The sequence below is a fragment of the Physcomitrium patens genome, chromosome 26 (assembly GCF_059467195.1).
Source record: "Physcomitrium patens ecotype Gransden chromosome 26, ASM5946719v1, whole genome shotgun sequence".
NCBI lineage: Eukaryota > Viridiplantae > Streptophyta > Bryopsida > Funariales > Funariaceae > Physcomitrium > Physcomitrium patens.
Genome location: NC_143435.1, coordinates 7,739,154 through 7,754,674, shown reverse-complemented (window position 1 = coordinate 7,754,674; position 15,521 = coordinate 7,739,154). Strand labels below are relative to the sequence as shown.

The 15,521-nt window shown below is 39.0% G+C and overlaps 1 pseudogene across 1 annotated transcript; it reads right to left on the bottom strand.

Moving 5' to 3' along the window:
- Nucleotides 1–5: 5 nt before the first annotated feature.
- Nucleotides 6–2,703, bottom strand: LOC112277906 (mitochondrial phosphate carrier protein 1, mitochondrial-like; annotated as a pseudogene). The gene is made up of 6 exons (XR_016501211.1): nt 2,563–2,703; nt 2,046–2,401; nt 1,812–1,856; nt 1,452–1,642; nt 1,177–1,345; nt 6–1,010 (listed from the first exon to the last, which is right to left on the bottom strand). The product of XR_016501211.1 is annotated as a mitochondrial phosphate carrier protein 1, mitochondrial-like (transcript).
- Between the last annotated feature and the right edge of the window lie 12,818 nt (nt 2,704–15,521).

Here is a 15,521-nt window from a genome sequence, read left to right as displayed (position 1 = left end):
ACTCATTTGTCTCCAAAGTCTGATTTTGATATAGTGCCTTCAGAAACTCTACAAACGCTCTTAAAGATAATAATAATCAGTATCTTATTATCATTCCAGATCCATGCTGCAATCGCGGATGTCATCCTTGTCTACCACCGGGCAATGTAACGCCTTGGCTATGCCGCGCGACACCGTCGACTTCCCACATCCCGGATGCCGTTTCATGGCGATCAACATTTGCCCCTTCGGCATGCCACGAATCTCTAGCATCGTCGTCAATAAACAAATTTCCTCTGCCATCAAACAAACTAATTGGCCCTGCTCTTCACAACACCCCCAAGTCGATGATCGATCTAAACCAGAACCTCACTCAGCAGTGTATGCTGCTGCTCTTGGCATTTACAATCGGTCAAGAAGGGGGTCAAGCCCTGAAATTGGCCTAAAACACCCAAGCTGAGCTTTCGGTATTCAACTCTGACTTGTTCACACAGAGCGGCACACCACCGCAGGTCCACGGAAGCAACAGCGCAAGGTGCAGAAACATAGCTTAATCAAAGCAAAGTAACTGTAAGCTTAGCCCCCCATGCTGCACACTCAAACGACACACACCGACATGTTTACATGTTGGTTAGTCAAGCGGCGGGCCCAATGACACGAATACACTTCACGTCGACAGATTCTTCTGCGACCACGCCTACTACTATTACGACTGCTACTCCTACTACTCCTACAACAGTGGTTAAGAAGTAAGCTACTACATATCCTCTTTGCTCTGTTTACTCTCTTCTATATCACAGTTAATATTTGATCATCAGTACCACCAGTCAACATAGTAGCGTTTTTGTTTTTTGTTTTTTTTAATAATAAGAAGAAATAAATTGTGGTTTGTCGCATGTGAAGATGGACAAGACATGTAGTCTCCATCTTCATAGTACAAACAAATCTGTAAGCATGAGATGTGCGGTTACAAGGCCAATCACAGCCCATCGTGGCTCCCCGTCAAGTGCTCCACACCTCCACTAGTAGGCCTATCAATTTTATGTACGTCACACGTCAGGTTTAACAAAACGTCAGCAGTTTGAAGTGGATATCCTGCAGTGTTTAGAGAGCTCTTTGAAATCACATATTTGTTACTTTGTCATTGTTTTGTGGAATGAACCAGATCCTGAGCAAGACAAGCTGTGAAGTACTTACATTCCCACCGGTACCTTCATGGAATCATAGAAGAACCATTGGGCAGTAACCAGCGGACCCACAAGCATCACACGCAATGGCAAGCTTCTTGTGAAGAGTCCCACGGTTCCTATGCTCCTCGCAGCCTGTGATAATTAGACCAAACACAAACAGTTATGTCCATTGTAACCTGGAAAATAAATGTCAGTGATCATAAGTCGTCAAGCATATATCTAAGAATCTCACATCAAGTGATTAAAACTCAGAATGAAACCCTAACTGCACGTAGGATAAACCTTTTCTGTTGTTGATGATTGTGATCATGTCCTCTGGGTTGGAGATTGTGGTTCCCATCACCCCAGACATGTACCCAGCCACGCAGGTAACTCCTGGCTGCACGCCTTTTGAGCATTCGTTCTTAAGTTAATGAATAACACGTCTATAAATGAAAACCGAATGCTAAATGTCGAGAACATGAGCATTGCAACTGCATTCATACAATTCATCACAGGTCAGTTGGCTCTCATCGACCCTGCTTCATCAAGGACGTTTCTATCCACAAGGAAGAGAAGGCGACAGCCAAGCAAACAATCAAACCACGTGCCACGGTTCCATAATGTAAGAACTTGGGTAAGTTTAGCAGAATGTTCACTGACAAGGTAAGTTGCGTCCCCAGAGTGACAAAAGTTCCCTTGTACAATCTGAGCAGCACCAAAACACCAGATTCAGAACAGCAGATGAAACGGTTCAAGGTCACATTTTGTGGAAACAATCAATCGTATTACATAGATCACCTAAAGAGTAGTGCAATTCCTGAAATATGACGCAGCCCCATTGGTACTCAACCTAATATTGTGCATGTGAAGAGGGCAGGGAAGCAGGTTCCTCACCCAGTAAATCCCTCGGAACAGTACAAGCGAGGGAGTCCATCAGTTAACCCTTTAGCATAGCCCCTCTGGACCCTTACTTTGATTGACTCAAACGGGCATAGTGCTGTATCAGCTATGATCTGTGCAGATAAGCTGCTGGCCGCATAAATTGAAGTTTTGTTTGCTCTAATATAATATGAGCCAGCAACACCACTATAAAATCTCTTGAAGTACTCGTATAGACAAAATTTACAAGCCCCTTGAAAACTAAAGCCATAAAGCTTACTCCCCCATCCCTTCCATATACCTTTCAATCCCTGCTCTCTGTACACTATACCAAAACTTGACAGAACCGATGTATATTTTTCGGGATTTGCCTGCACAGGACGTACAATCTAAGTGGCATGAATGAACATTATAGTTGAATGTCAAATTTTGTGATTCAACAGTAGCTCCAGCAACAATCTAGTGTAGCATGGGTAAACATAAAATTCTCTTCGAGGGGTACAGAGAAGGATCTTTAGAGAATTTATGATACCTGCATGTTGACTTTAAGCATGTCGAAAGGAGTGACAAGTAAATGCACGGAGCCTGTGGAAATCATACCACTAAATGCACATGCTGCGTAATAGTTAGTCGAAAAGGGTTCTAGTTCCTTGGTCGCCCATGTTTGCTCCATACTTGATCAGCCTACTCTATTCTCCGTGTCCAGCAGTCGTCGTTGACAGTCCGTATCTCCTCGATCTCGAATTCTATTAACTAGTTTTGCTCTATTGTAATCCATCGGAGTTAAGAATTTCCTTCTTGTTAAATGGTCGGAGGGGAATCCAGTTCTGTTTCTTCAATCCAGTGTAGAGCCACAACTACATTCGCGCTGGCTCATAGTCGTCTGATTATAACCAACTGATCTTGTTCTTACAGAATGTATCCATTTCACCCTAGAGACTTGGCCGCTGATTTTGAAATCTGGGTGGCCAAATCGTAATCCGCAAACCCCCAAAAACCTGAGGAGCTGACCCTCGTTCGATAATATTTGATTGCCGGGCATTCAGAAAGTCGATAAATAGCCCGTCAACGCTCTCATTTCTACAGCGTATATGCTGGTTCTTTAGCCAGGAATTTTGCCTTATTATCCAACCGTATTATGAATACGAAAAGTAATCTTAAGTGATTCACAAATTATTCATCTTTTAATTGGAAGAGCTTGGCACAGGAAAACTGATGGAGGAAACTAGTGCAGAGTAAATGAACCCTTCGCTCAAATTTTAGTGGGCACTACTAGCACCAGTGTGTCCCTGTCAATGAAAAAATCGTAATATACAAACCAATATATGATGATAGCTAAAACAATTCCCCAAACGGGACTCGCAGACTGAAATCACGAGCTTGAAAAATGCCAGTGGATGGTGGGACAACACAAAGTGCAACTGGCCTCACACAGGCATCCAAAATAAAAGATTGCTGCCCAGATGCAAATCAAGTGAATATCGGAAACAAACTTAGAAAACAAAAGTAAAGTGACTGGTTGTCTGCATAGACAAGGAGTACTTAACTTGCAAGAGCTGCAGAAGGGCGTGAAGACAAAAAATGGAAGAGAATGAGATGGAAAGAGGACCAGAATCACGTCAAGATGACTGCGAAGTTATTCCAGAGAGAGCTAAATACGAATGTTGCTAGGCGTATGACTCATTCATACAATACATCCATAATTCTTTCGAGTCTCATCATGCTAGTGTGAGTAGGTCTTAAACAAGTCCTTAGAAGGCAAGGAGCCGCCACTAGAAACTCGAATCATTCGTTTCCTTGTGTGGAATGTGTTGATGTTGCCACCCACTCTCTCTGAAGTGCAGATGTGGCAGCAGTCTCAAAGACAGTTGATGAGGAGAGTCAACACCAGGCACATCGATTGCCAAAAAGTTCAGTTTTGTTGAGAATGTTTAGAAAGACACAAGAGTAATAGTAAGTAATACACACACACAAGAATAGTAGTAAGTCATACATACAAGAAGGTTTCTAAGGAGAGAGAGCTTCACACATACAAATCTATTGATCTGGTTATGTCTCGTGTACAAGAAGAGAAAGGAGAGAGGATAAAGAGTTCTTCTCCACTAGACTCTAAATATTGTAGTTGTGGTATTTACTGTAGTCTATAGTAAATATTATGGAAAGCACTGGCTACATTTAATTCTCTCAATACTCTTTGTTCATCATAATATTTACATAATATAAAATTTGTATAGAATTATGATCTATACTTTTTTATGAACTTGCAAGATCAATAATTGTTGCCTCATTAAAATCTTATCTAGGAAAACCTTATTGTATTTAAGGACAAAACCATAGATGAAGGAAAAAGAGTAAAACATTATTTTTTTTAATTATTTAAAGAGCTCATTAACTTCTTATTCAAGAAAAGAAAGTCACTGCATACCAATGCCATAAGTAAGTCGACGATGGTTGCACAATGGAAGAGCTTTGGTGAAGTGTTAGGAACATAGTCCTTACAACCTTCTACAGACAAGTTTCTAGAACCTTCTAGAAGCAAGTCTTTGGAACCTTCTAGAAGCTTCCTAGTTGATGGAAGTTGCTTGAGAAGCTTCCTAGTTGGTAGAAGATGTTAGGGACATAGTCCTTAAAACCTTCTAGAGACAAGTTTCTAGAACCTTCTAGAAGCAAGTCTCTAGAACCTTCTAGAAGCTTCCTAGTTGGTGGAAGTTACTTGAGAAGTTTTCTAAATAGGAGTATATATTGGAATCGAGGCTGAAGAGTTCTTCAGTCTCAACAACACATCTCTTTGTCAAGGACAAGAACTCGATGAAAAATCAATTCAGATAAGTGAGCCTTCACTCAAAGAGAGGTAACAAAATATATATAAACAAGTATATATATCTTGAAAGAGAAACTGGAATGGCTATTGCCAAAAGACAAGAAAACTAGAGACCCTTGAAACTAGACTAGAAGCAAGAAAAGAGTTGACAAGAGTGAAGAAGCCTTCACTCTTGTCTCTATATATACTATCTAATTAGGGGCTATGTGGTGACGTTCTATAGGATCTCCAATAAGTGTTGACTTTGTAGGACACATGCCTTGATTTACAAGGCAAGTTTTTCTATGTGTGGGCCACATAGTTAGCTTGATCTTCAAGCTAACAACATGTGTGGTACATGGCCAACTCATTGACCACGTTTCTAATCCAAAAAGTCAATTAAAGACACCTATGAAGTCAAAGCAGCGTCTACAAAGCTTCTAGGAAGCTTCCATATTAAATACTATAGAATTGACTTACTTATACCTACTTTTACTTACTTCTACCTATTTGTATATGTAATTACTAGCTTACATGATTATGTCTGTGACATTACCCCACCTTCTAGGGACGAGTTCCACGAGGAACGGTCATCATATGTTGAGGAAATCTATAATGCGACGAATTGTATTCGCCACATACTCTGATCTTTGTTCTCTTTGAAGATGATTGATAGGGCCTCTCAACCATCGGTAGTGTCCAATACCAAGGCAGGAAGACCACCCAGTTATTTGATCATTGTTGAGGCCTTCGTAACTTCCTTCGAATAGAATATTTGGAACACCATCAGGAGTTGTTCCTACCTCTAGCACAATCACCAAACATCGGGGGTCCCTTCCCAAATCGTGATACCAAATACATTGTATCTCACCATCTATTCGAGGAAGAACATATCGTTCTTGAAGATCTTCATCTCGATTGCGTCGTCTTGAAGGTTGTGACAATCATAATGTCTCATCCGGTAGGTCAACAAATGAAGGCTCTTGAGTCAAATCCGCTGGTTGTTGATTCTCCATCTCCTGAGCGTCACTACTACAAAGAAGCTACGAACAAGAATTGAAAGTAGAATGTTATCTTGCCTAGATGTTGTTTCTTTTATAAAGAAGGTTTTCATCTTGATTTTGATGGATGTTGTCGATGAAAAGCCTCCACCGCCTTGTTGCATTTGTAAGATTCTTTATTGGCTCCCATGTGCATTCACTAATATCATATCTATGCCAATGGACAAGATATTCCAATTTATTTTGGCGTCGCCTTGAATCTAAGACTTCTTCTACTTCAAACTCGTCATTATTATCCACTTCTATAGGAGGAGGTGGAGCTTGTCGTCTTCTTGGTATGTTCACTGTCTTATATTGTTCAAGAAGAGATACATAGAATACTAGATGGATTTTCATTGACTCTGGTAGATGTAAACGATATGCAACTGGATTGATTTGTACAAAAATAGAAAATAGCCCTAGCCTTCGATGGTCCAACTTGTCATAAGGACGAGTGGTCTTGATATTATGACAAAGTAGCCATACCTTATCACCCAAGTGGAATGGTAGTTGTTCCTTTCGATAGACATCCGCATTGACCTTTTGTTGTTCTTGAGCCTCTTTCAACTACGCCTTCATTGTTGCATGTAGCTTTCATAAATAAATTGTCAAATCTTTTGCAGCAAGATTATCAACTATTGAAAAGTCAAAAGTATCAAGTCGTGGATGATAACCATAATTAGTAAAGAAAGGTGTTTGTTTTGTAGAAGAATGTACCGTGTTATTGTAAGCAAACTTTGCCAATGGCAAAAGAGTTGTCTAATCATCTTGTTGGTAATTAATGGTACATCTTAAATATTGCTCCAAAACTTGATTAACACGCTCCGTTTGTCCATCAATTTGAGGATGGAATGCCGAAGATAGTTTTATATCCACTTTAAGAATCTTGAAAAGAGTCCGCCAAAATCTTGATACAAATTGAGTTCCCTTATCTGATATAATATCCTTGGGTAATCTATGATAGCGATAGATATTGTCAAGAAAGAGCTGTTTCTTTACCTATGATAGATTTTGTACATGGTACAAAATGTGCCATCTTGGTAAAACGATCTATTCTTACGAATATAGAATCATAAGAACCTGAGATTGGAAGATCCGTGATGAAGTCCATAGAAACAGAAGACCATGGTTGTTTTGGAATAGGTAATGGCTGAAGAAGTCTGTAAAGTTGATGATGAGGAGTTTTTGATCTTGAGCAAACATCACATGATTGTACAAAATCTTTGACTGCCTTCCACATTTGAGGCCACCAAAAATCCTTAGATATCAGCTCTTAAGTCTTATTATATCCAAAATGTCTTGCTGTTGGGAAGTCGTGACGAGCTTGAAAAATACGTAAATGTGCTTCTCTTTCTAGAACACATAGACGTCCTTCGAAATAGAATAGGTTGTTCTTGAATTCAAATTTAGAGGGATCATGAGATTTAGAAGAATTATTCTTGATATCATGAACAAGAGGGTCTGAAGACATACTTAACTGGACTTGCTTAAGGAAAGTTAAATCAACAGTCAATGTTGATTTTATTGCTCGAAGATAAAATTGCTCCGACTTCGAGAAAACCATTCTATGTTACTCAAAAGTTACATCTCCTTCTTTTGGTGCAAGATAAAAATGTCTAGACAAGGCATCGATCAAACCTTGTTGTTTTTTTGGCTGATAAGTGATGATGAACTCGAATCTTGATAAAGACATGCTCCAACGAGCTTGGCGATGATTTAATACACGTACTGACATAAAATATTCGAAGTTCTTGTGATCCGTATACATGGTGACTGGACTGGAAGCGCCTTCTAGATAATGACACCATTCTTGAAAAGAATCCACAATTGCAAGAAGTTCTTTGCCATGGATATCATAATTGATTTCTGCTGTTGAGAATTTTCTTGAATGAAAGGCTACTGGATGAAGTTTGTCATCTGTTCCCATTTGTGATAAAACTACACCTAGAGCAAAGTCCGATGCATCTGTTTCCATAAAGAATGCTTTGAAAAAATCAACACGATACAAGATTGGTGCAAAAACAAATGTTGTCTTCAAAGATTCAAAAGCAACTTCTGCTTCTTGATTCCATTGGAGTTTATCTTTACAAGTCAAACGTGTAAGTGGAGCTGCAACTCGAGAGAAGTCTTTGATGAAGATCCGATAGTAGTTGACAAATTCCAAAAAATATTGGACATCTCTTACCGTTTTTGGGATCTTCCAGTCTATAATAGTTTAAACTTTCTTAGGATCCATCATAAGTCTATCATTTGAAATGATATAACCTAAGAAATTGACTTGACTAGTGTGGAATACACACTTTTCTATCTTGGCATAGAGTCTTGCATCTCTTAATTTTTGTAACACATGACGAATATGAAGTTCATGTTCTTCTGGATTCTTAGAATAGATCAAGATGTTGTCTAGATAACAGACCACAAAATCGTCCAAAAACTCTCAAAAAACATCATTCATTAGATGTTGAAAAGCTGCTGGTGCATTTGTAAGTCGAAAAGGCATGACGTTGTATTCAAAATGTCCATACCTAATTCGAAACGCAGTCTTTCATTCATCTCTTTCTTTGATGCCTACTAGATTGTATGCTCCTCGAAGATCTATTTTTGTATAGATCTTAGCTTGATTTAGTTGATCAAGAAGTAAATCAAGCTAAGATCTATAAAATCTATAAGATCGGATATTAAAGGTAGTGGATACCTGTTGTTGATGGTAATCTTGTTGAGTCCTTGATAATCAACACACATCCACAATGATCAATCTTTTTTCTTCACAAATAGAACTGGAACTACTGCTGGAGATTTAAAATGGCGTATGAAATTCTTGGCTAGATTTTCTTCAATATACTCCTTGAGTTCAGCCAACTCATTTTGTGATAAACTATAGATTGGTCCGAATGGCGGTTGTGCTCCTTCTTGAAGGTTAATTGAGCAATCATAGGGACGATGTTCTGGGAGTGTATTCACATTCTTTTTTTTGAATACATCTTGAAATTCTTGATATTGACTTGGAATGCCACTTGAAGTCTTTCCACTAGTAGAAACAGGTGTAGCATAAATAATATATGGTGATTCTTTCATAGCAGCATACAAGAAAGCTTTTGCACCTATAAATACGGGTTTAATTGAACTGGACTTATAACTCTCTACTTGATTAACTACACTGTTAGTTATACTTTTAGAAAAAGTAAGAATTTAGAAAATCCAATCTATTTGAGGGTTGTATTTTTCTAACCACAATAAACCTAAAATGATTGGATTAGAAAGAGATCTAATGATATTAAATACTACAAAGCTATTATGACCATTGATTATTACTTCTATAGGAAGGATTTTGTGAGTAATATCTCCAGAAGACAATGGACGGCTATCTATGACTTCTACATGAACAGGTTTAGTTTTCTTTACTAAAGATATGCTATGTTTTTTAATAAATTCTTCATCTAAAAAACACGCTGAGGCTCCGAAATCTAATAAGGCAAAGACTTTGTAATGTTTAGGTCCTAAAATAACATTTAATGTAAAACAAAGAGAGGGCTCTGAGGAGAGAATAGGACCTTTACTAGATGTTGTGCAAGGTTCCAACCGCACGGTCCCTATTGTAGCTAGACAAATTCATTTTCCGATATATTATCTTCTTTCACAGCCATACTCCTCATTTTGTGATTGCGTCGTTTCTTTGGACAATGTTGAGTAGTGTGCTTTGATTCTCGATAATATAAATATAATCCTTCTTGACGACAACGAGTCTTTTCTTGTTCAATAAGAGGTTTGAAACGTACTGCATCAATTTGCATATCCTCTACTTCCGAATGTATGTGTTGAAGAGGTGTTGGTGTTGCCATTGAATTATAGTAACGTTGAGGTCCACTTGTACGGTTCTCAAATCAGAATTCAAAAACGTGATTGTCACACTTCACAGCAAAGTCAATTGCTTGACTGAATGTTTGAGGATCAGGTAAGTTGAGCATTAATTTTTTTACCTCATATTATAATCTGTAGAGAAATTGGCTAATAAGTGCAGCATCATCCCACTTGATATCAGTTGCAAGTTGTCAAAATTGTGAAGCATATAACGTTACTGATCGATTGCCTTATCGTAAAATACGGATCTTATTGGTTGCAATATAAATTGCATCATGTTCTCCATACATGGATCAAAACTCCACCAAAAAACCCTCTAGATTATCCAATATTGGATCTCGTCGTTCAAGAAAAGATGAAAACCATGATAGTGCTGAACTTGAAAGAATTGTACCAATGAATCTAACTTGCGATCTTGGAGTTGGATAGCTTTGGGGTTGAAGTTCAATCACAAGTTACACTTGATTGATAAATCCTCGAAACTTGGATCTGGTGCCATCAAACTTCTCGGGTAGGGCAATTCTTAGTTCTCTAACATTTGAAGGGCATTCTACTATAGGAGAAAGGACATGGTTTGGTACAGATGTTGAAGCAGCTCCAACCATTTCTATATCTTCACTTCCTGCCAATCTTGTTGCTCCTTATGGTGGTAAATTGAGTTGATGCATCGCAAGCATTAACTCCCTCAATTGCTCTTGCATTTGTGCCATTGCACTCTTCATTTCAACAAGTTCTACCATGATAACACTTAGAAGAGAGAAGATGTCTAATATCGCTCAAGACAAATAGAAGAGACGACTTAAGAACAAAGAAAATACTAAGGACAATATCAGTTTAGAAGAGGGTAATCCAAAACTGCTAATATGCCTATATCTTATCAAGAAAAAGGGGTAATCCACTCTTAATCAAGATTAGACAAAGCTCTGATATTGTAGGTATACTCTTGTCAATTTATCAAGGACAAGAATTCGATGAAAAATCAATTCAGACAAGTGAGCCTTCACTCAAAGAGAGATAACAAAATATATATAAACAAGTATATATATTGAAAGAGAAACTAGAATGGCTATTGCCAAAAGACAAGAAAACTAGAGACCCTTGAAACTAGACTAGAAGTAAGAAAAGAGTTGACAAGAGTTAAGAAGCCTTCACTCTTGTCTCTATATATACTTTCTAACTAGAGGTTATGTGGCGACATTCTATAGGATCTCCAATATGTGTTGACTTTGTAGGAGACATGCCTTGACTTACAAGGTAAGTTTTTCTACGTGTGGGCCACACAGTTAGCTTGATCTTCAAGCTAACAACATGTGTGGCACATGGCCAACTTGTTGACCATGTTTCTAATCCAAAAAGTCAATTAAAGACACCTATGAAGTCAAAGCAGTGTCTATAAAGCTTCTAGAAAGCTTCCATATTAAATACTATAGAATTAATTTACTTTTATTTACTTTTACTTAATTCTACTTATTTATATATGTAATTACTAGCTTACATGATTATATCCGTGACACTCTTAGAGCTCTAGCTCACCTCTCTAATGTTGTTCTTGTATTCATTTGATTAATCTAGTTCTTGCCAGTTCTTCTTGAACTTCTTGTTAGATCTTGAGCCTATATTTTTGTGACCGTGACAATTTCTGTATCCGTGATAGTTTGTCGAGACTGAACTCACCTCAAATATCAGAGCTAGTTTCTTCCTCGTTAGAGTGTGGATTATCCCTCTGCTTGAAGATGTACTAGCATTTTAGAGGTTGCGGATTACTCTCTTCTAAACTGATACTTCTTTTGTTACAATATTGGAGTCTTATGCTTCTTGGAGAGATTGGATTACCCCTTTCCTTGAAGCTCTTAAGTTGTTTTAGAGGTTGAGGAGTACCCTCTTCTAAACCAATATTGTCTTCTTGTAAAGTCATTTCTGTCCTTCTCTTAGAATGGTTGGAGGCCAAGACATTAGTATGACGGAAAGTTCGGAGTCTAAGTTAGATGCTATCATGAATGCCCTCGCTACGTTATCGCAAAGAACTACAGAGATTGAAGGAGTCGTGGCAAGGCTTCATAATGATGGAGCATCTGGGATGACACAATCTAGGTTGTACCAGCCTCAAACTTCTACACTTGGAGAAGTAACTTTGCCTCAGGTTCGACAAGCACCCATGGTTCTACAACATAAGGAACACCGAATTAGCCTTCCAGACAAGTTTGATGGTACGCGTTCCAAGTTACAGGATTCGTCAATCAAATCAGGTTGATAACAGTTTTACAACCCGAACACTATCCAACGGAGGAGTCATGTATTGGACTTGTTGGAACCTTACTTATAGGGCAAGCTCTATCATGGTTTGCTCTTTTGTTTGAGAAATGATCGTCCATACTAAACAACTTTGAAACCTTTTTGGAGGCGTTTGCGGAAGCATTCGATGAACACGACAAGGTTCGATGGGCTACAACAAAGATCCGGTCACTAAGACAAGAGATGCGCTCTACATTAGTCTATGCATCAGATTTTAGGTAATTAGCATGCGACATCAATTGGGATGAAGAAGCATTGATGAGTCAATTCTATTGGGATTTAAGGGACGATGTGAAGGATTTACTGTTAACTCTTTGTTAGGGACATAGTCGTTAGAACCTTCTAGAGACAAGTTTCTAGAACCTTCTAGAGACAAGTTTCTAGAATCTTCTAGAGACAAGCTTCTAGAACCTTCTAGAAGCAAGTCTCTGGAATCTTCTAGAAGCTTCTTAGTTGATAGAAGATGTTAAGGACATAGTCCTTAAAACCTTCTAGAGATAAGTTTCTAGAACCTTCTAGAACAAGTCTCTGGAACCTTCTAGAAGCTTCCTAGTTGATAGAAGTTGCTTGAGAAGCTTCTTAAATAGGAGTATATAGTGGAATCGAGGCTGAAGAGTTCTTCAGTCTCGACAACACATCTCTTGGAGCTCTAGCTCACCTCTCTGGTGTTGTTCTTGTATTCATCTGATTAATCTAGTTCTTGCCAGTTCTTCTTGAACTTCTTGGTAGATATCAAGTCTCTATTCTGTGTCCATGATAATTTGTCGAGACTTCACTCAACTCAAATATCAGAGCTAGTTCTTCTTTGTTAGAGTGTAGATTATCCCTCTGCTTGGAAGTGTACTAGCATTTTAGAGGTTGCTGATTACCCTCCTCTAAACTGATACTTCTTTTATTACAATATTAGAGTCTTATTCTTCTTGGAGAGACTGGATTATCCCTTTTCTTGAAGCTCTTAAGGTATTTTAGAGGTTACGGAGTACCTTCCTCTAAACCAATATTGTCTTCTTGTAGAGTCATTTCTATCCTTCTCTTAGAATGGCCGGGGGTTAAGACATTAGTATGACGAAAAGTTCAGAGTCCAAGTTAGATGCTATCATGAATGCCCTCGCTACGTTATCGCAAAGAACTACAAAGATTGAAGGAGTCGTGGCAAGGCTTCATAATGATGGAACATCTGGGATGGTACAATCTAGGTTGCACCAGCCTCAAACTTCTGTACTTGGAGAAACAACTTTGCCTCAGGTTCGACAAGCACCGCTGGTTCTACAACATAAGGAGTCCCGAGTTAGCCTTCCGGACAAGTTCAATGGTACGCGTTCCAAGTTTCAACAATTCGTCAACCAAATCAGGTTGATAACAGTTTTACAACCCGAACGCTATCCAACGGAGGAGTCACGAGTTGGGCTTGTTGGAACCTTACTTACAGGACAAGCTCTATCATGGTTTGCTCCTTTGTTTGAGAAACGATCGTCCATATTAAACAACTTTGAAACCTTTTTAGAGGCATTTGCGAAATCATTTGGTGAACATGACAAGGTTCGATGGGCTACAACAAAGATCTGGTCACTACGTTGTCGTGTTGTAACACGAGTATATAGTGAAAATAAAAAAAAAAAAAAAAAGAAGGGGAATTTTATTAATATTCAGTTACCTCGAAAATTGGGAGCATCGACCAACTCCAGCGCAAATATCGAGTGGTCAGGTTCAGTCACCCCGTTACAGTCAGTCGGGGCATATTGAAATGCTCCATTCAATTCTAATAACGGGAGTTAGCAGGATGATAAGGACCAATTCACACGACGGGTTTGAAGAGCCAATTGGATCCAATTTCGAGAATCCAATCCGGGTCCTCTTACCCAATATGAGACCTGTATTGGTGGGGCAACCCAATGCAGTCTAGTTACGAGAAAATCCAAGTCTTACTACGGGCCTCAGCCAGTCTGACGCGAAGACCAATTTGACCCAATTACGCGAGCATCCAGGTTACTACGAGCATCTTACCCAATATGGGACCTGAATTGGTCGGGCGACTCAATGTGGTCCCGATTATGGGGTTTCGATTCTGTTTCGGGCTGTCCTGTTCTCTGTGCCGTTTCATGGAACGTTGTTTACGGTAAATGGATCTCTTAAAGGTAAAAACGGAGGAGAAGGCCTTGATGACGTGAGCCAATTTCGGATCTAAGCTCTGACGGCGAGAGCCAATTCCGGATCTAAGATGGAAGATTGAAGAAATTCAGAGGATAAGGTTAGGGGAGAATATAGTTTTAGGGAGGGAGGTTTTTTTTTTCGGGGGAATCGGGGGGGAGCTAGTTTTCAAGCTTTTGCAAGGTTACCAGTTCGGTTTCATTGGAGGGTTTTGAAGATCAAGGGAATTAGAGAGAGGAGCTTCATGCTTCGGGTCGGGGAAGGAAAGACATAGAATTTGGATTTTTTTTCTTCGTAGAGTTTTGGAAAGATTGAGGCAATCGCTGCTGAAGTCAGTGTTGTAATGGTGAATGGGGATTTTTAAATGAAGTGGGTTTGAATACTCTTGACTGTTTTGTAAAATCGAGTTACGTCTGTGATTGAAGGATTAAAAGGGTGTCTATAGGATTGAGTATGCGGAGTGAATGAAATTTATGCGGTTAATCTAACAGGACAGTCAATGGATACAAGATCGTAAGTACAAAAGAGTATTGAAGATTAACAGTTTGGGTTGTTCGGGGTTCTCTGTAACGTCTAGAGACCTACCGGCTGGGGCAAAAAAAAAGACTTCAACAAGCAGTTGAAGAGCATCCGTATAGATTTACGGTACATTGTTGCAGTCGTTTATATTCCAGCAGTCAAAAACTGATAGACTGCTTGACTATCGGCGAATCTCCATACTACCTTCTACAGCCAGACGCCCGGCGCGTTCTCGAGCAAGAAAGCACGTAATACGACATAAGTGGTGAACCCGTCGTGAAAGCTTGAGGTGGAAGGTATTGAATTTCGGTAGATTTTATCTTTATTTTTATGGAAAACGAAAATAAAAATTTTGAAGGATTTTTGGGAGAAGTTTCTAGTGGGGAGTCTTCTAAAGGACAAGGTATGCACATGGATCCATCTATTGCTAGTTTGTTTCAAGCCTTCTCATTGTCAATGCAGCAACAGCAAAGCAATGATTGAAAGAAAGCTTTGGCAACCAAAGCATTGCAAGCAGTGGTCAATAAAATTGATGAATTTGATGGAAGGAATATTTCAAGGTATTTAAGATGTTATGTTCGTGAAATGGAATTAAATCGGGTTTCTGAGAAAAAAATGGTTGCACTATTTGGACTTGCCACGATACCGGAGATAAGGGACCACATTACATCGATTACGGATCGTTGTGGGAATTCATGGGAGGATTTTTCACATGCATTGAAAGACGAATATTTCTTGGAAGATGCTGATCGCGTTACTAAGAAGCTGTTTCTGGAATGGATTGAACGGTCCAATAAGAATTTGCAAGCAACAGAGCTACTAAGGAAATTTGAG